At 38.9% G+C, this 19707-nt stretch overlaps 1 long non-coding RNA gene across 1 annotated transcript; it reads right to left on the bottom strand.

Moving 5' to 3' along the window:
• Positions 1 to 6103: 6103 nt before the first annotated feature.
• Positions 6104 to 18401, bottom strand: LOC109247148 (uncharacterized). The gene is made up of 6 exons (XR_008420871.1): positions 18114 to 18401; positions 15262 to 15635; positions 13451 to 13579; positions 11424 to 11517; positions 7887 to 7991; positions 6104 to 6505 (listed from the first exon to the last, which is right to left on the bottom strand). It is a non-coding gene; the product is annotated as an uncharacterized LOC109247148 (long non-coding RNA).
• Positions 18402 to 19707: the final 1306 nt, after the last annotated feature.

Raw genomic sequence — 19707 nt, forward strand, 5'->3', positions numbered from 1 at the left:
TGTGGGGTGTTCTGATATAAGCAGGCAAAGACAGAGCTCTTGAATCAGTGGGCAAGAAGCCGATTTTGTCTTTTGTACCAGGTCGTTTAAAGAGCCTTGAACTTAGCTATAATGTGCCTCATATTCCTACAAACAGATGCTTCCTGCCTCTTCCTATAACAAGTTAAAATAAATATTCTGGAGTCACTTTCATTCATACAGGATAACTCATTTCTATAAGTGACGAAAACCTCTGTCAACTCCCTGGATTCTTTTTCTATGACAACCAGAGGGTATCCCTGTCTTGTGTAGGCTCAGGTGAGTATTTTTTCCAGTGTTAGGAACAATTCCTTCTCCTCTCAATTGTATGGAGCAACATCTTTGGTTCAGTCACATACATAGTTTTGCAATTCAGGGAATCAGATATAATTTATTCCTCTCATTCTTTCTTCCCTTGGAATCAAAATGTTCTAAAATTTGGTAATTTCTTTTGCATGGTTTCAATTCAACGTGTTAGCTTTTCCTTTCTGGCTATCTTCCATGCCACAGAAAAACCTGGGAGGGTGGCAAACCCACCTAAATTCTATTTTTTTTAACATTAAATCTAGTTAAGGTAATAGAAATATGCTGGTTGACCTTTATTACACACAACTCTTTAGCTTTATATCCCTTTCCTCACCTAAGTCAATTTATTCAAATGTTAATACAATGCAGTTCTGCATCTTTTTCACAAGATGGCACCATAACTTTCTGTATTTATTATCAAGCAGGAAAATACAAAAGAATTCTAAAATTTGTAGTTTAAATTATATAAATTGTAGTTGAATATTAAAAGGACTATAATAGCACAAAACTATATGATGATCTAATTTTCTTTAAGATATTCTAACTCCCTTAAAAAAAGTAATCAGTGAAAATCAGAATGAACTCAAGGATATTTGTGTTTTTATTTCTCCTTTGTCTTTAATATCTATTAAATCAGGAAAGCCTTTTTTTTTTTTCTTTAGAATAACATGATATGGTATTTCCACTGGTGCAAAGATTCTAGGTCTTTATTTAGGCTTCTACTTTCTTGATTCAATTTTTCTAACAAGGTAATAAATACCTGGAGATCAACCATTCCATTGTCATTAATATTAAGAATATCAGAAATTTTTTTCATAAATTTAGTCTGGGGGAACATGAGTTCAAAGTTGAATCTTACTGCTATCTACGAGTGTGACCCTATAAAGAGTAGACATCTTTTCAAAATAAGATATAGATAATCGAAGCAATAAGGCAAACAAAAGAAAAAGTAAAGTGAATACATAATTATCTAAATTCTTCTATGTCAAGGCCCTGAAATATGCATTTCATGTAACTCTATGGAATCATAATTTATTGAGCTCTTACCCAATGGTATACATTACAGTAGAATCTTTACATGCATGAACTCAATTCTCAAAACCCGATGAGGTGGTTACTATTATTACCCATATTTTACTTGGGAGGAACTGACATTTAATAAGATCATTTATTCATTCATTTCCTCCTTCAACAAGTGATTATTGAGTACCTACTATGTGACTTGAACACTTGAATGTGGCATCGTTGGAATTTACACCCAGAATCTGCCAAGACCGAAATCCAAGAGTCATTCACTTAATTACAGAGCTATAAAAAATCAATTTCTCAGATAAGCTTAATAGGCAATTAAGTGGTGAAAAAGAAAAAAAAAATTCCACTCTGAGTAACCAATTTGACACACCACCACCAAGAGCATTAGTTTCTTGCTCGATGTGTTTTCCATAATGTTGATTTAAAGCTCCTCTATACAAGGTTCAACTTAGCCAGAATATGATATGTGCTTCAATTATATAACAATTCAACAACCATTCCTTAAACACTGAATCTGTACAGAATAAAACACTTTTGAGGTAAAGATAGGCTTACTGTGACTTCTAATTAAGCTCGTAGGCTCTGGAGAGCCTGGGTGGCTCAGCTGGTTAAGTGTCTGGCTCTTGATTTAGGCTCAGGTCCTGATCTCACAGTTTGTGAGTTTGAGACCCCATTGGGCTCTGCACCAATGGCACAGAGCCTGCTGGTATTTCTCTCTCCCTCTCTGTCCATCCCCTGCTCTCCTGTGAGTGCATGTGCATGCTCTTTCTCTCAAAATGAATAAACATTAAAAAAAAAAAAAAAGATGGTAGGCTAACCAGAAGGAGAAAGTTCCTCTATGTCTCTAACAACAATAAGAATATATAGAAATCCTGATAAAACATTTTCAATTATTTTAATAGAAGGTAGCCAAGCTCAACACTAGAAAAAAAAATCTCCAGGTTGCATAAATGAAGAAATTTATTTAAAGGCTCAGAGTAAGAGGGAATTAAAGCTGCACTGCGAGGCACCTGATACCATAATCAGGACTTTAATACTTGGTGGAGATAAGACGTAAGGTGCAGATGCTATAGACAGCAAGAACTCCATTTGCTGCTTAAAGAGAAAAGAGGAGAAAGAATTGTTTCATGAGACCAATAGGCCTTAGGTAGACCCCACAGGTAGCCATCTGCCTGGGGATGAGGAGGAAATAATCCATGCAGAAGAGTCAAATCTGTGTTCAGGTGCAAGGATGGAAGTTCACACTACCCACATTAGTTCAGAGCCTCAGTAGAGGCAATGTTATACCAGCTCTGAGGCATCCTCATGGGCCCATGAGAAACTGCTAAGAAAGAGAACTCTTATGGAAAATGAACCCAAACACACTAATTACATGACAATGCTTAGTAGCAAACAAGAGAACCCCCAGTCCTAACAAAGGAGAGATTTCACAGCTATAATAACAAAGCAATCTGAAGGGAACTTTAATATAAACATGTTTTAAGTGTTTAAAGAGATAGGCTATATGCATTTTTAAATGAGCAGATCCCTAAAGCTGCAAGAAATTAGACTATTAAAAAAATCATAGATAGGAAACAATAGGGTCAGCATAAAAAAAAAACAAAAACAAAAAACAAAAAAACAAACAAAAAAAACCCTCAACAGACTTGTTTCATAATGGTTTAGTTACAGTATAAGATGTGATATGAAATGAAAGCTAGATCTCTGGAGATAATCCAGAACACAGCACAGAGAAATAAAGATGAAAACCATGAAAATAGAGTTAAGAGAAATAGAAGGATAGAATGAAAAGATCTGAGTATGAAAGGAAGATATCGAAGAGATTTCCAGAAGTGAATCAAGACATGAGACCTCAGACTGAAGAAACACACACTATTTTGCGCAGGATAAAAAAAAAAAAAAAATCTTAGACATAACAATTGCAAGACAGAGTGATCAAACTTAAGAATAATAAGAAAATCTTAGAAGTAACTAAAGAAAACACAGATTAACTTCAACAATAGACAATCAACACGGACGTTGACTAACATCAGCAAGGGAAGATGTAGGGTTTTTTGTTTGTTTGTTTGCTTGTTTTTACATAGGGTCCATGCCTAACATGGGGCTCAAACTCACGACCCTGATATCAGGAGTCACATATTCTATTAACTGAGCCATCCAGGTGCCCCCAAGACAAGGTATGTTAATGAAAAAAAGTACCAAGAGACAAAAGGGGTGCTGAGTGTACTAAACTTTATTCTAAAATGAAGGCAATTTAAAGACTCTTCCAGTTTAATTTATAACACCTGAAAGAAGTTTAAGTTGGTCAACATGTTCCTCTTGTACAAGCATGGCTTTCCCTTTAATGGAAAAATTGCCCAAAGTAGAAGTGGGAACTGATAAGTACAAGAAAGCCACTTCTGGTTAAGGAAATGCAGAACAGGTCAAATACTGGAACTATTTCTTCTTTTATTGTCTGTCCTTGTAAAACATGCTGTCAGTTGCCTTCCTAAGAACGCTCCTGTTACATGAGTGAACAAACAGATTAAAAAACAAAACAAAACAAAACAAAACTTCTGTTTCAGCACGAAAGAGGGTTAGAAAGCCATAGATTTTCAGACTTCAAAATGTCAACAATAAAGGTTTTCCTTCATGCATTTTGTGTACAGCTTTTTTTGTGTGTATGGCTTTTTCTCCAGCTTCCATCTCTATCCTTGGGTTGGGGGTAGATGGGGGAAGTACAACTTTAGGCATTTTACATTCTGGGTGAGCGAATTCCTCCTTGTGTGGGTCTGTTCTGCACCTTGCAGAGCATCCAGTATCTCTGGCCTCCAACCGCTAATTGCCAATAAATCTCCCACCCATGCCAGTTGTTTTGGCAACTAAAAATTCCCACGTATTTTTTGAGTACCAGTTCCTCTGCACTGCAAGACTAATTGCTTTTCTTTTCCAGAAAGTCACCACCAGAGCTACTACCAGCCCAGCACTTATCTAAAGACACGCCTTTGGGGCACCTGGGTGGCTCAGTGGTTAAGCGTCCGACTTCAGCTCAGGTCACGATCTCGCGGTCCGTGAGTTCGAGCCCCGCGTCAGGCTCTGGGCTGATGGCTCAGAGCTCAGAGCCTGGAGCGTGCTTCCGATTCTGTGTCTTCCTCTCTCTCTGCCCCTCCCCCGTTCATGCTCTGTTTCTCTCTGTCCCAGAAATAAATAAACGTTAAAAAAAAAAATTTTTAAAGACACGCCCTTATCACCTTCATCCCCCATTGTCTTATCACCTCGCCATTGAAACAAAGCTGTCTGCAACCAGAACAGCAATTTTGTTTCAACTAATGCTAATTCCCATTCTCAATCCAAGAAAATATAATGTTCTCTAATTAACCAATCATATTAAAGTCAAGTTATTATGAAAACTCATAGGAGAGAGGCTTGTGCCCTTGTCACTTGTGTGCTCTTTCTTTCCCCTGTCCATTGATAAATCCTTCAGCTTGTTCCTAATTCTGAGCCCTGAGTACAAAGTCTCTCAAACCCCCTACACATATACACCGATTGCACCTAGAAATGCAACTTCAGATTCCTATTGTGTAGTGTATGTTAGATCTGAAGAGTGGGAAAGTCAGTATTTAAGCCCCTTTGAAAGTCAGTGAGAAAATTTGGGAAGAGAAATATTACTTCTTTCCTGGAGACAGAGCAATTTCAGAACCATAAATAAATAACAGGCAGAAAGGAGTAAAATGTTTCCTGCTGACCCCCCAATCCCAGACTTAAGTGAGCGGGGCAAGAAAGGACACCAATGAGTACCTTAGAAATGATGTATTCTCTTGCTTTCTTTGCCGATCTTGGTGAAGATCTTTAAATAGGAAACGAGTCTCCTTTTTTAAACAAAGTATTTTCTCATGAAGATTCTATCGCATTAGAGAATAGAGTGATGACAAAATGAGATGAGAAAAACCAGTAACAAAGTGGTGAGGCAGGAGGTTTACTTTGGTAGGAAAGGGCCTTTTTGAGGCCTGTCGAGATTGTGTGGCCTTGGCATTGGAGGCAGAGAACACAGAGAGACCCTCTGTAGATGCAAGGAGAGGAAATGCAGCAAGGTGTCAGACTAAGCCTGAGGCTTAGGAAGAATGCTAGGAGGAAATGACAATGAACAAAGCAGCCACCTGGAAAGCAGCCCCTTAGTCCTGTGCTACACAAGTAAGATGAGCGTCCAGAGAAAAAATATGCAACACAGCAAAACGGCCAAAGAAAAAAGAAAGAGGGAAAAAAAAAATCATGCCTATATCCAGCACATTTATACCTAGGCCATCAAGGTTTGCGTGATTACCAATGATATAGTCATTCATTCATTCATTCATTCATACAAATTTTTATGGCTCTATTATTACATGCTTCATGCTGTGCAACGTGCCGCACAAAGATGACAAAATAAAATCCTGTCCTTCCGGGCTGGGTAAGGAAGACTGACAATTAAGCCATCAGAATCAAAACCATGTGATCGAGTGCTATAGCACAGAATATAGCACAGAATATAGGATGCTGTGGGAACTGGAGAGGAGGAGAGAATGACTTTTTTCCTACAGTGATAGAGAAGGCTGGAAAATACTTCACTGACTGTGTCTTTAAGGGGTGAATAGGAAAGCTAAGACATAGAAGTATAGGACAGAATGCTGAGGTGTAGAAACTGCAGTTGGTCCATAATTGTCAAAACCCAGGTTGCCTGTGGGATAGGGTGGGGGTGGGGGGTGAAGCTAAAGAGGTGGGCAGAGGCCTGTTTATGAAAAACCTGTGTCATGATAAAGAGGCTTGATTTTATGTTTTAAGAAAACCAGACCAAGTAAAGGATTGCAAACAAAAAAAAATATGACCAATACTCATTAATGGACTATCCAATAGCCATTTTCATGAAAACATTTTTTTAACGTTTATTTATTTTTGAGAGACAGAGAACGAGTAGGAGAGGGGCAGAGACAGAGAGGGAGAAGGAGACACAGAATCCGAAGCAGGTTCCAGGCTCCAAGCTGTCAGCACAGAGCCTGACATGGGGCTCGAACTCATGAACCACGAGATCATGACCTGAGCCAAAGCCGGATGTTTAACCTACTGAGCCACCCAGGCGCCCCTCCAATAACCATTTTCAAATTCCTTCTTCCTTGCTCATTTCTCTCTCTAGAAGCTGGGGAAAAAAAAAAAAAAGAAAAAAAAATATATAGATTCATCTTTCTGGTCTCCCTTGAAGCTGATTTGCTCCTAGGACACAGTTCTGGTCAATGTGACATAGGAGGAGGTCTCCTGAGTAGACTTCTAGGGAAGATTTTTTCCTCCTGGATAAAAGCAGAAAGGCATGAAAGAGAAACTCCTCACCACTCTGGCCATACCCTTCCTTCTTGTCTTTTAATTCTTAGGCCTGAGAACAGGATGCCTGGTGCCTTTTGAAAGACCTAGAGAATCACAGATACATCAGCCAAATGCCCTAAAATTTGGACCTGCTCATCTGATCCCCAAACCAGAAGCACCCAATTTTTTATGGTTACATGAACAATATTCTTATGGCTTAAGCCACTGTCAGCTGGAGTTTTCTGTAATATGCGGCCCAAAGCATTCCTAACTGTTATAGAGAGTGATTTATTAAGAATTCCTCAAATGTGGTATTTATGAGCTAAATTAAACTTATTCTAGAATTTACCAAAGACTCTAAATCAGTATTCTACCAGCTGGTAAGCAGCTTTGCAAAAAGGGTCTACTACTTACGTGTTACAGATGCTTGAAAGTCCTACTTCCTTTAGAATCAGTATATCAATGACATTATGTTGGATTGGTCATAGTTCTTATTCACCATGACTCTTACTCTTTAATGATACAAGACTATTAGTTTTATCATTATCGATTTAATTTGTTTTGCATTCTTTGGTTACGCTTACAGTGTAGGCTTATTTTAAGGTGATCTTTAATTTTCCAAATACTTGACTCTAGGTCATGCATGCTTTGTGGTTCAAATAGAACTCAACTGTGTTGCTACTGATAAGCCAGTAACTCTCACCAAAAACTTGTTTGTGCAAGGATACCTGTACAAAGTGATGAGCTACTCCTGCTCTTGTGATTTTTTTTTTAACATTCAAATGCCATCAGGGTGTCACAATACAACATACAATGACATAAGCTTACATATGAAAAATCATATTTGTATTCTTTTCCTATCATATAAGCAATTCGTATGTGTTATGAAATACAAATGTTTCCTAGCTCCCTCTTTTCCCCATTCATAGCAATCTTTATACAGTAGCCAGGTTTTGGCTTTACATTTTCCTAGAATGCTTCTCTACAACTGCTCCCACTGGGGCCACCCACTGGGACCACCCAAGAGTACTGCCAATCACTACTTAGAACCCTGACCCATAGTCCACTTCCCTGAGGCCACCATGTTTCTTTGGTCTCTACCATACTGTGCAGGTATATGCAAATTTCTCTATAGAGTGCTAGCAGGAAAAGAATAATGTTCTAGCTAACATAAAACATTTTATTTTCGTATCAAAAGCAAGGGCACCAGAGACATCTACCTTTGCAAGGAGGTCAGTCTTCCTTCATAGCCTGCCTCTCCTGCTTATGGGATAAGTCATGCCTTCTTCTTCAGTTCTCTCCATCTGCAACTCCACTCTCTTCTCCTGGGAACAGACCACATCTTTACATAATCAGAAACCCCATTTTCTGGTTCCTTCCCCCTTCCCTTTTATGCAATACCCCAAATATATGCTAATGTCAGGTGATTAGGGTTTGATTCCATCTCCATGTGTGAAAGTGAATATAGATTTTTCTATTCTGAGTACCTGTTCTACTTTGTTGGGGGTGTCTTCGCTTGAAACATGCAGATAATAATAGTAGCCACTCTCAGAGACTGGCTGGAAGGATTGAGTGATAGCTCACAGTTTATAACAGTGACTGACACATAGAAATCACTGCAGAGGAGTTTGTATTGAAAAATAATGTGGGAGTTCCTTTGCCTAGTGTATCTGATTAAGATGTGTATATCTTCTAATGACTAGTTTCTTTCTGAAATAGAATAATCAAGTCCTGTGCCAGGGCTATTAGTTTGTTTAAATAAATAAGTACTAAGATTCAAATAGTACTAGTCTGGAAAATACAAATGCAGGGGGAAAAACGGAGACTGGGAAAGGTCATTGGATTATTTTTAAAACAACATAAAAGGAAAATAGCGAAACAACAGAATAGGAAATATAGTAAGAAAACATATTATGGAAGAACAAAGAGAAAAGAGGAAGAAAATCAAGTTGTTTGTTCCATTAAGCAAGCCTCAGAGTTAATGAATCTAGTTTCCTGTGGATTATGGCCAGGAGAAAATGAACAGTTTAGGTAACAGCCAATCCTCACTGGATGCAGAGGTCCAGAAAATTGCCAAGGCAATAGCAGCTATTTATGACATTGTGGGAAGAGCGGATATTGAGACTTTCTTTTTATTAAGCAGCTGAGACAATGGCAGGATACTATCAAGTGGTGGAGGTGAGGAACAGAGCATGTCCAAAACTCAGCAGAAGTGTAGCCAACAGCAACACAAATGTCAGGGATGCTCTAAGTGCTTCTTGAGTTCAGTTGTGTTGAACTATAAAAGAGATGTAAAAACAGTGCAAAGAAATATGGGAACTAAAAGAGAAACAGAAGGAGAGACTCTGTGCTTTATAGCCTCTCTAAAGATGGGACATGGTTTTTAGTGCCAAAACCAAAGTTGGCTTCCAATCTGAACCATATGTCATTGGGTAAGTTACTTCAATACTGTGAACCTCAGTTTCCTCACCTGCAAAAAAAAAAAAAAAAAAAAAAAAAAAAAAAAAAGGATATTAGAGAGTTGTTATGTGTGAGTGAAATAATGTTATGTTGTCCCTGCCTGCTTTAGAGCAAGTACTCTCTCCCCTTTTCCATAACTAATTGAGAAACCTATTTTATAGAGGAAAATTAGCATACTAAAAAATTAGAAAAAGCATGAAACAACAAACATTTTTAATGATATTGGTTTGTGTTTGGAGACAATGAAAAATGTAAAAGCACTGAAAGGGATCTGAGATTCAGATCAGTTCCTTAAGAAATCAAAGAATTAAATCACCAAGCACATGCTGTGTATATTTGTAATTTAGGCCAATCAGAGAATAAAATTGGCTTTATACTTATTATATCCAGCTCAAACTTAGATATCCTGTTTCCTAAATTATAGCTTTACTTGAATATCTCACAGACGTCTCAAACTTTGCATGTTCAAAACTGATCTCGTGGGTGCCTCAATACAGAGATCTCTATAGGGACCTCCCAGAACAATACATGGCACCACATTCACTTAATTCAAACACCAAACCTAAGAGGTTTCCTTGATTCATCCTTTCCTTTAGCTCGTACACCCTTTTCATCCTGCCTCCAAAATCTGCCCATTATTCTTCATGTCTATTGCCAGCCTCTGCTCCAAGCCAGTACCTCTCTCTACTCAGCTTCTGATGTCCAGTCTTGCTTGCTTACAGTCCGTTCTATACACAGCCATGAGAACGATCTTTTAAACACATAAATCAGATGATGCCGTTTGGAGCCTAAAAGCCTTCAATAGATTCTCTTAAACTTAAGAGTGAAATTTCACTCCTTTCCAGAGCCTACAAAGCCCAAAATGATCTGGCCCATGATGACTGCTCCACTTCATCTCACCTCACTTTCCAACAGGCTCACGGACCTTTAACAGTTTCTAGAACATTCCACGCTTGTTCTGATCGCTGGGCTTTTGTATTTGCTGTTTCCTTTGTCTGGAAAGCTTTCCCCCAGCTCCTGACATAGTTGACCCCACCCTGCCTTTAGTTCTCAGACAAGCCTTTTCTGAACATCCAATGTAAACAATTCCTCCTTTTCACTTTCAATCACTATCACACCTTGTAATTATTTATTGATTTATTGCTTTAGCTTTTACTTATCTATCTCTCTCACTAGAATTTGGGCTTTGTCTGGGTAGAGACTGTGTTTGTTCTATACTGTGTTATATCTCTTACATTCACTGGCACTTATTAGATGCTCAAAAACTATTTGTGAAATGAATGAATGTTTCGTATATGTCCTTTATTTCTCTTTCTGTAAATGTATATGTGCAGGTATATACATTTACGCTTATACTCACTGCATCAAAAAAAAAAAAAGTTAAGTCCCTGTGAGAGTGCAATCAAAAGTTTTTCTCCTTTTAATTTTCCCATCATTTTTTAAATATTTGCATTTTGTTGTTTCTGTGGTTATTCAAGCCAAACATGAAGATTACTTTCTCCCACAGTAATTAGCTCCTTCTGGGAAAACTTTTTAGAAAGATTCTTTGTGGTCTTGCCCAATCTGAGCCCTGGACTTATGTAAATTTTTTTTTTTTTTTTTTTTTGCCCTTTATATTTCATCTCAACTGGCAAAATACTGATTGACAGCTTAAAATCCATGTCCCTCTCTTGGAGTGGGAATTGATATAGGGATTAGGAAACCCCAGAACAGGGTAAGAAATCCAACTGCCTGCTACAAATTTGAAGTCCAAGAGAACATCCAGGCCAGATGGTTTAAACGTGCCTTGTTACTAATAACTTAGTATAAAGAAGATAATAAGTCCCTTGCTAGATAGCATGTTTCAAATGGTTTTAGAGATGGGAATTAAGGCAATAAAAACCAGGTGAATAAACCAATTTTTCTTGTTGAAAATGCAGGTGGTACTTTCAAGCGCAGCTGCTATATTTTAAGGGAAGATGATTAGTAATATGTTTCCCGAATTTTATTATTTTGAAACTTGCTTCTGCTTTGCAAAAATTTGAGACCTTACACAAATGCAAGATATTATGATAATTAATATCATTAACACTGACATTTTCATTTGTATTAGTTGTCAATTGCTGTGTAACAAATTGTTCCTGAAACTTGGTTGGTTAAAGCTACAATATTTATTATATCAATTTCTGTAGGTCAGGAATCTGGGCATGGCTTAATTAGGACCTTTGTTCAGATTCTCTCACAGGCTGCAATCAAGGTGTTCGCTGCAGAAATCTCAACGCTCCAGGAGGGAAGGCTCCACTTCCCTGCTCACTCACGTGGTTGTTGGTGGGCAGGATTCGGTTCTACATTGGGCTATTCCTCATTCCTGGTATTGTGGGCTTTTCATCAGGCAGTTCATGTGGCAGCTTGCTGCATCAGAGCATGAGAGCGAGGGAGCAAGAAAGAGTGCTATTAAGACTGAAATCACAGTCTTGTAAAATCTACTGTCCAAGTGGCATCCTATCACTTTTGCTATATCCTATTTGTTAGAAGCAAGTCACAAGGTCTATACTACACACAAAGGAAGGAGATTCTATAAGGGAGTAAACAGCAGGAGACAGGGATTGTTAGAACCACTTGAGAAGCAGGTGATTATATCATTCTTGCTTTTGGTATGCCGAAGCAATGTCAGCTTGTACTTAAGAAAACAAGTTTTGAAATTGGAGAAAAGAGATTGAATCCCAGATGTGTTATTTGTAAGCCAAATGGCTGGACAAGTTGCTTAACTTCTGTAAATGTCCATTTCCTAATCTCTAAAAATCTTTCCATAGGATCAGAAGAAGAATTCAATGAGATATCAAAGTAGAGCACTTAGCACAGCATTTGACAATCAGTAAGTGCTCAATGAGTATTATTGATTATTATCAGTATAAAATGAGACCATACAAGTGGCAGGGCCATCAATATTTAGGATTGATATGCGAAAAGCCCAAAACCTAAAATGATGTTGGTTATCTCAATATAAGCTATACATTTGATCCTGAACAATGTGGGAGTTAGGGAGCTGGCCCCTCGTGCAGTCAAAAACCCACATATAACTTTTGACTCCCCCAAAACTTAACTAGTAGCCTATTGTTGGCTGGAAGCCTTACTGATAACATAAGGACATATGACTATTAACACGTATTTTGTATCTGTATTATATACTGCATTCTTATCATAAAGTAAGCTAGAGAAAAGAATGTTATTAAGAAAATCATTTGGAAGAGAAATTGCATTTATAATACTACACTGTATTTATAAAAAAAAATCTGCATATAAGTGGATCTGCATTTCAAACCCATGTTGTTCAAAGGTTAACTGTATTAGATAAACAATCCATCATTAGGTTCCTGGGTTCTACCTCCAAAATGTACTTTCAATTTATAGGCCTCTTTCTTTCTCCTTGGACACATTCTCTTGCCATATCCTCCTAATTAGCCTCCCCAGTTCCTCTCTTTAAGGTCCTCCACTAAAGCTCCCTGCAGCAACCAAGGTGATCTTTAAAATACTTTCAAAGACTAAATCACTCTCCAGCTTTAACAACTTTCAATGGCTTCTCATTTCACATGAAATTCAAGTATTTTAATGTGATCGACAAGAACCTCCCTATTTTTCCAACTCATCTCCCACTTTACTTGCCTTTTATACTCAGCTGTCCTGGATTTCCTTTGGGTCCTTGAACTTGTCAAATTCTTGCATGCCTCCGGGTCTTTGCACATGCTGTTTCCTTTGCCTGAACCACTCTTCCTCACACACTTCATCTAGCTGACTCTGGTCATCCTTCAAGTCACAGCACATATTACTTTCTCACAACAGCCTCTGCCACTTCCCTCCTCCAATTCAAAGAGGGCTTTCCCATTATTATTTCTAGTATCTTGCTCTTTTCCTTCACAGTTTCTAATTTTATATTCTAGGTGATTGTATGTTTAACGTCTGTCTCTTGTGAGAGGGCTGAAACTGTGTCTGTTTTATTTACTATTTCATATTCAAGTCTAAGACAATACCTGACTCATAGTAGGTATTTATTTTTTAACATTAATTCTACATACTTTGAGGAAGACTTAAATATACAAAGGAAGCGTGCAATGTTAGAAAGATAATGTGAACAATATTCGTGGCTCATCTAATGGAGAATTCAACGTGCTTTCAGGAAACTGAAGATACTTAAATGTTGCTCCCCAGTTTCTATCAATAATCTTCTAAAAATAAACATCTCCATTTGACACGAACAGACACATTTAAAATAAGTGTGTAATTCAGAAGAGCTGGCCATTTTCAGATTGCTTATGTGCCAGGAAATATGCGGTCAACAAAAAAATACCAGAGAGGTGGAGGCAAAGACTGTCTGGATCTGCGTGGCCGAAATGAGTATCACTTCAATAGGTAGCAATTCGTGAAGAAAAAGGTATCCTTGGAAAGCAGTAGCACTGAAAGATGGCAGGTCACAAATCTGGTGATGGGGAATAAGATGTATAGTAAGGCCCATTTTCCCCAGCATTGTATTTAAGGTCAAAAGAAGATCTCAATACTTGAACTGCAGCATATTTCCTAATACTAAATCTCCTTACTTGTAACACCTCACCTTACCTTCAATGAGTATCCACAGTTAAAAGAAGCATCTAGACTTTCTACATTTCAGGGCACCTCTATGCATCAGAAAACAGCTTTCTCCCTCTCCCATTCCACTGTAAGGTATACTATGTATTTTAAAAATTAAGTATCTAAAGACTCAGAGTAGTCTCATTTTTTATTTTATTTTATTTTTAGCTGAAATAATGTTACTGATTTTTTAAATATAGTCAGTATCTTTTAGAGATATATACGATACTTACACATGAAACAATATTTGGGAATTGTTTCAAATGATTTAGGGCAATGGTGGGGACTGCAGGTTTAGAAAAAACAAGATAGATAATTATTGAACCTGGATGATAATATAGGGAGGTTCATTATACTATTCTACTTATTTTTACTTGTTTGAAATTGTTAATAATCAAAATTTAGAAAGAATACTCACAAAATATCTTTACAACCTCCTAGATTTGATGCTCCCAATCCCATCGTAGGTTACAATGCCGACCATACTGCCCTTAAAACCCTCATGATGGAGAAGAGAGGGAAACAAACCAGAAGAGACTCTTAACAATAGAGAACAAACTGAAGGTTGATGGAGGGAGGTGAGTGAGGGGTGGGCTGGATGGGTGATGGGAACTAAGGAGGGCACTTGTTGTGATGAGCACTGGCTGTTGTATGTAAGTGATGAATCACTGAATTCTACTTCTGAAACCTATATTGCCATGTATGTTAACTATAATTCAAATTAAAACAAATGAAAACAACAAAACCCCTCATCATTAAGGTCTGGTTCAGACTGCTACTATTGGATCCTGACTCCACCATTTAACAGCAGACATTGTTGGTACATGCTGAGAGAAGCAGCATAACCTTTCTGTGACTCAGTTTCCTTTTCTGTAAAATGGGGAGAAAAATGCCAATCTCAAACTACTGTGAAGGTACAGTGAAATCACAAATGTTAAATGCAGTCTGGCATATAATAAGTGCTTATTCCGCTAATAATGACAATCATATTTAAATTAATTCAATTGATTATTTACTGAGGACTTACTCTCTGTGGGGCACTATTCTAAAGGTAGCTGTTATTATTCTCAGATTTAGCTATCAGCTAAAAATACACAGAAACACTGCATAAGAGGAGAAATTTGCAGAAACTGAAGAGTTGGAATGAAAGAGGGAAAGCAATGAAGAATCAGAATGAGGGAATAAGAAATAAAGTCATGGGTGCTGGTTTAACTATGTTTTCCTCCTTTGTCCCCATCCCTTTAAGCAATAGGGAAGAGATAAGAGGACATCTTTGGTTTCTGAAGGACATAAGACTCCATGGGCAGACGATGTCCTTTGAGGGTCCTCCTTATAATGGATAAGAATACAATTGCCTGGTTAATTAAAAGAAAAAAAAATCTATTCGCTGGGAACCCTTATCCATTCAGTAAGGACAAACCCAGGAGAATTTTTATCTCAAGCTCAAAACCTTAGGGGAAAAGATTCATGAGGATTTGATATGCATTTGTTTTTCAGGCCGCATCTAAAGGAAAAAAAAAACAAAACCCTTACCTGGTCATGCATCTGTGTTGCTTACTTACCCAGTGCCACTGTGGCTTGAGAAAGACTCAGAAGCAAGGGCAGGAAGGAAGTTTGTCCAAGGATAAAGTTTCACTGACGTGTTAAGTGCCATACTTCTCCTTTTGCAGCTGCCTGGTGCTGTTCCTGCCTGCTAGTTCTCCCTGACCTCTGCCTCTGGTCAGGGACCACAGACCCCATGGTGTCCCAGCCCTGATGTGAATCCTCCTCACTTCCTTGTCTCTGCTGCCTGCCCGTCCCCTGGCCCACCTGCTCGGGTCCCGCAGCCCTCCTGGCCTGGAGCTGTCCACCTCTCTGCTCTCCAGGTCAGCAGCTTTGTGCACCTGCTGCCACTTCATGCCTCTGTGCTGTCAAGAAAAAGCAAGAGCAGGAATCGTGACCTTGGGGACTAAGACTCTTAAGAGTAAAAGAATTATTGGGAGTTGTATTACACACTAGAATGGGAGACAGGTACAGAAGAAAAACTTTTTGCGGGGGGACAGCATGTGAGTTTTTTTTAGTATGGAAATTTTGTTTAGGAATTCTTTTAGAGTGTATTTGAAAGACTTCAAAAAATTAAAACTCTTACATAAGTCTCAATTACGTTATCTAATTCAGGATGAATGCAGACGATCTGGGTTCAGATCAGGAGTCGGGCCCCCTCTTCCCTCACCATGTGGTTATCTGACAAAATAAGTTGCCCACCATATTCTTTTAAGTCATTTCCTCTTTTATGATGTGTGTCAACATCTGAATTAAAGTCTATTTGTTTTTTTAAAATTTCCTCTTTTCTTTATTTCATTTTTAAGCTTACAGCTAGGGAGAGAAGGAGAATCATACCACAGTATGATTCTAATCTAACGGCATTTGTAGCAATTACAGGGGAGAATTGGAAACTCAGTTTCGCTGATGTGATCTTTTAAAAATTGCTGTAAGTTTTCTAGAATAACTGATGCTCTCCAGTGACTTTTTTTTTTTTTTTTTTTTTGGTAATTTGGGTGTAGGGGAGTAGTGGGAGTTGGCAGAATGTCCACATTGAGAATCCTGGGGGGTGGGAGGGGGGCGGATAGGAATTGGCAGAATCCAGTTATCTCTCTGAGCACTCAGTGTTGCACGGTAACTCTTTACACATCCCTTGCTGACTTCCTGCTGACATCACCAGATCAGCCTTTGTGGACATTTGCCACTCTCCTAGACACTTCTCAACCCCTCACCGCTTTTTGAGACCATCAGGGCTGTGGAAGGTGAGCTTCTCCAGCTTTCCTCGTTCCCACTGTGATGCTCTGTATATGTATCATCTCCGTGAAAACGCCAATATATGTGTTGGGGGCTGGCAGGCAAGAATGTTGCAAAAATACTAGCAGTGGTATTTTCTAGTGGGGGAAATTATAAGGGATTGCTACGTTCTTCTTAAAATCTCTATCCTCTGCAAATTGTCAGGAAAGGACAGTTCATGATATTTGGATCAGAAGAAAACTGTTTGTAAATGACTGAAAGAAAACTTTTTTCTCTCCCTTTCAATTTTTCTCCCCTTTTAGTCCTTCTGGCACCCCCCTCATTCCTTCGAAGAGAGCCAATATCAATTTTAGAGAAACAGTGGGAGAAAACATTTATTTTGGAGACCTCAGAAGAAATAGTTCTTTGTCTTCAGCCCAGTATTTACAGTTTCCTCCCAGTTTCTGTCTGTAGCCACAAGACGGTCTCCATTTTTATCCCTAACCGTCTAGTCTTGTCCCTTGTCCCTTTTCCAGACTCTGTGCCTCCTAGAAGTGCCTAGTCTTACCCAATCCCTCACCCTTTCCTGACCTCTGTTAGCCCTTCCCATGCCTTCTAGATCCATGAATTCTGGATCCACGATCAGCAAAATCCTCTGGTTCTCCACCTTCTGGAATGTACCTGGCTGTTCCCTGAGGATACCACTCCCTGGCAACCTTCACACACTCCTCTCATCTCAGGACCAGAAGGAAAGCATAAAATGCTCCTCATTTCCATACCCAAGCCATTTCTCTTCCAACCAAGCCCAGATCTTTTGAGTCTCCTGCCTTCTTATTTGCCACATTTTCTTCTGTTTCTTGGCTGTCAAATGTTGACTTCCTTCCTAGAGTCCTCTCATAGAAGATTTTGGTTCACTGTCTTCCCCGCCCTTATAGCTGTCATTATTCTCAGAGATGTTTGACCTCACAAGGCTGACACATCTGGTCTCTCTGGTCTTGGCCCCTCCAATTCCAGTACATTTTTTCCACACTTCACTTCAGCCATCTTCACCCATGGCGATGACCCTAGTCATCACCAGTGATGGCACCCCCTCTGAAACTGCACTTTCACTACTCTACTTCTCAAATACCACCTCCTATCTTTCCAGCTCACTTGTTCCTCTACCCATGGTTCTAACATATGTCAGTAACCACTTTCTACTATTCATCATTCCTTTTCTGTTTTCACATCCCTGTTTCCCAGATTAGATTTCATGGTCCATCGCTCCCCGGCAACCGCCCTCAACCAACTTGTCCCTCTGATGAAGATATCACATTCACCTGTCAAAACTCCAACTTGTTTGAACACATGCCTGCATCAAAGTTGCTAAACGATGCTAGGAAAATGACACTCAGGACTTCTGCAGTGACCGGTGGCATCCTGATCATTATTACAGACCCCAAACAAGCACCCGACAGTACCCAGCAATCCTATCACATTTCTCTACTGAGTGTATTTTCCTATGGTGTGAAACCACTCTCACACCTTCCCACACCTCTTCTTACTCCCTCAGCCCAGCTTTCCTCACTCTTCTTTGATAAAAGAGAATTAAGACCTCTTTCTTCTTCCTAATGCCAAAGAGAAAAACCTACCTACTCCTCATGTTCTCTGTCTTCCTGTATTTCCTCTTCCTCTTCCTACCTTCCTCTTCTTGTGTCTTGGCTGCCATCTCTTCTCTCCTTCTCAAAGACTTCACCCCTTTGAATTATTTCCTCTCACTTCAACATTATCAGTCTCTCTCTACAGGAAGATTCCCATCGGCACACCAGACGAGCTTGGCTGTCCTATTTAAAGCAACAACCTCCTTTTACCCAACATTTCCTTTTTGCTTTCTCATTACTTCCCCTTTGCTTTTCTCTGCAAAATATCACCAGATGGGTTCTACGCTTTGTTTCTACTTCTTTATTCTCATTTTTTTCTTCAAATAATTTCAGTCTGGCTTCTGCCTCCACCATTCTACTTCAGTGTCTGCTGTGTGTCTGAAATTTACTTGTCCAAGGCATCCTCCACCCCTTGAAATCATCTGTTTTCCAGTCTTCACAGTTCACATAGTGGAAACATTGTCTTTCCATAAGCTCAAGCCAGACATGTAAGGGACATTTTTTTTTTCCCATCTTGTTTCTTCTTCTTCCTCACTTAATGGGTTTATGCTTCCACCCCTGGCCAACTCCAGTCTATTTTGCACGAAACAGCCTGGAAGGTAATCTGTTTAAATGCAAATTGCATGTTTTAGCACACCTTTTAATGGCATCCATTATACATGCAATACACTCCTAATCACCTTACCTCCAACTCTTAAAGGCACAGCCCAGATGTCAGTCTCTCCCGATTAGCGATTAGCGTTCTTCACTCCACCCCCAAGTCTGAATCAATTGCCCTTCCATAGCTTCTGGGCAGCCAGATCTCTCTCCCCCACTCCCCACCTGCTCCTCCCCTACTACTCTACCCCACTCCCTTCTACCTCTCGTAATGCTGCAAATTCTTTCAGAGCTGGGAATATGCTTATTGTGTTCAGGATGATATCCCAAGCTTCTAGCACAGTGTCTAGCAGGTAGGGTTTCCTTGATAATAATTATAAATAGATGAATGACTCTCCCTACTTTATATGTCTCTCCCTTGTAACTGTCATAGTTCACATTTAACATCTCTCTGGTAGACCCACATGCAATTGATAAAGAATCCTCTTACTCATTTAAGTGAATTTTTTTTTTTTTGTCAATACAGGTTTATTGACCATTATTTGATGAACACAAGACAAATAAAATAAGCAATGTCTGCAGTCTGTAGAAGATTCAGAGACATGAAAAGGTTCTGTGAGGAAATTTTCTCCTATAGGGCCAGCCATGATAATTACATGTGGAATGATGACAGATATGAGGGACCTTCAGCATCATGTTGCTGATCACACAAAGATCTATCCCAAGGGTCTACATTAAGGGAAGAGAAACAGCAAAAAAATAAACTAAAATAAGTAAAATGAAATAAAATAAAATAATAAAAAACAGGAACAACTAGGAGTAAAAATTTTCAACACAACAGTTTTTCCTCCTAGGTATAGCTTAAAATTAATCCAAAGCTAGGGTCACTTGGGTGGCTCAGTCAGTTAAGTGTCTGACTTCAGCTAAGGTCATGATTTCATGGTTCATGAGTTTGAGTCCTGAGTCAAGTTCTGTGCTGACAGCTCAG

This window comes from Panthera pardus, unplaced genomic scaffold (assembly GCF_024362965.1).
Source record: "Panthera pardus isolate Hobbes unplaced genomic scaffold, ASM2436296v1 HiC_scaffold_1, whole genome shotgun sequence".
Classification (NCBI taxonomy): domain Eukaryota; kingdom Metazoa; phylum Chordata; class Mammalia; order Carnivora; family Felidae; genus Panthera; species Panthera pardus.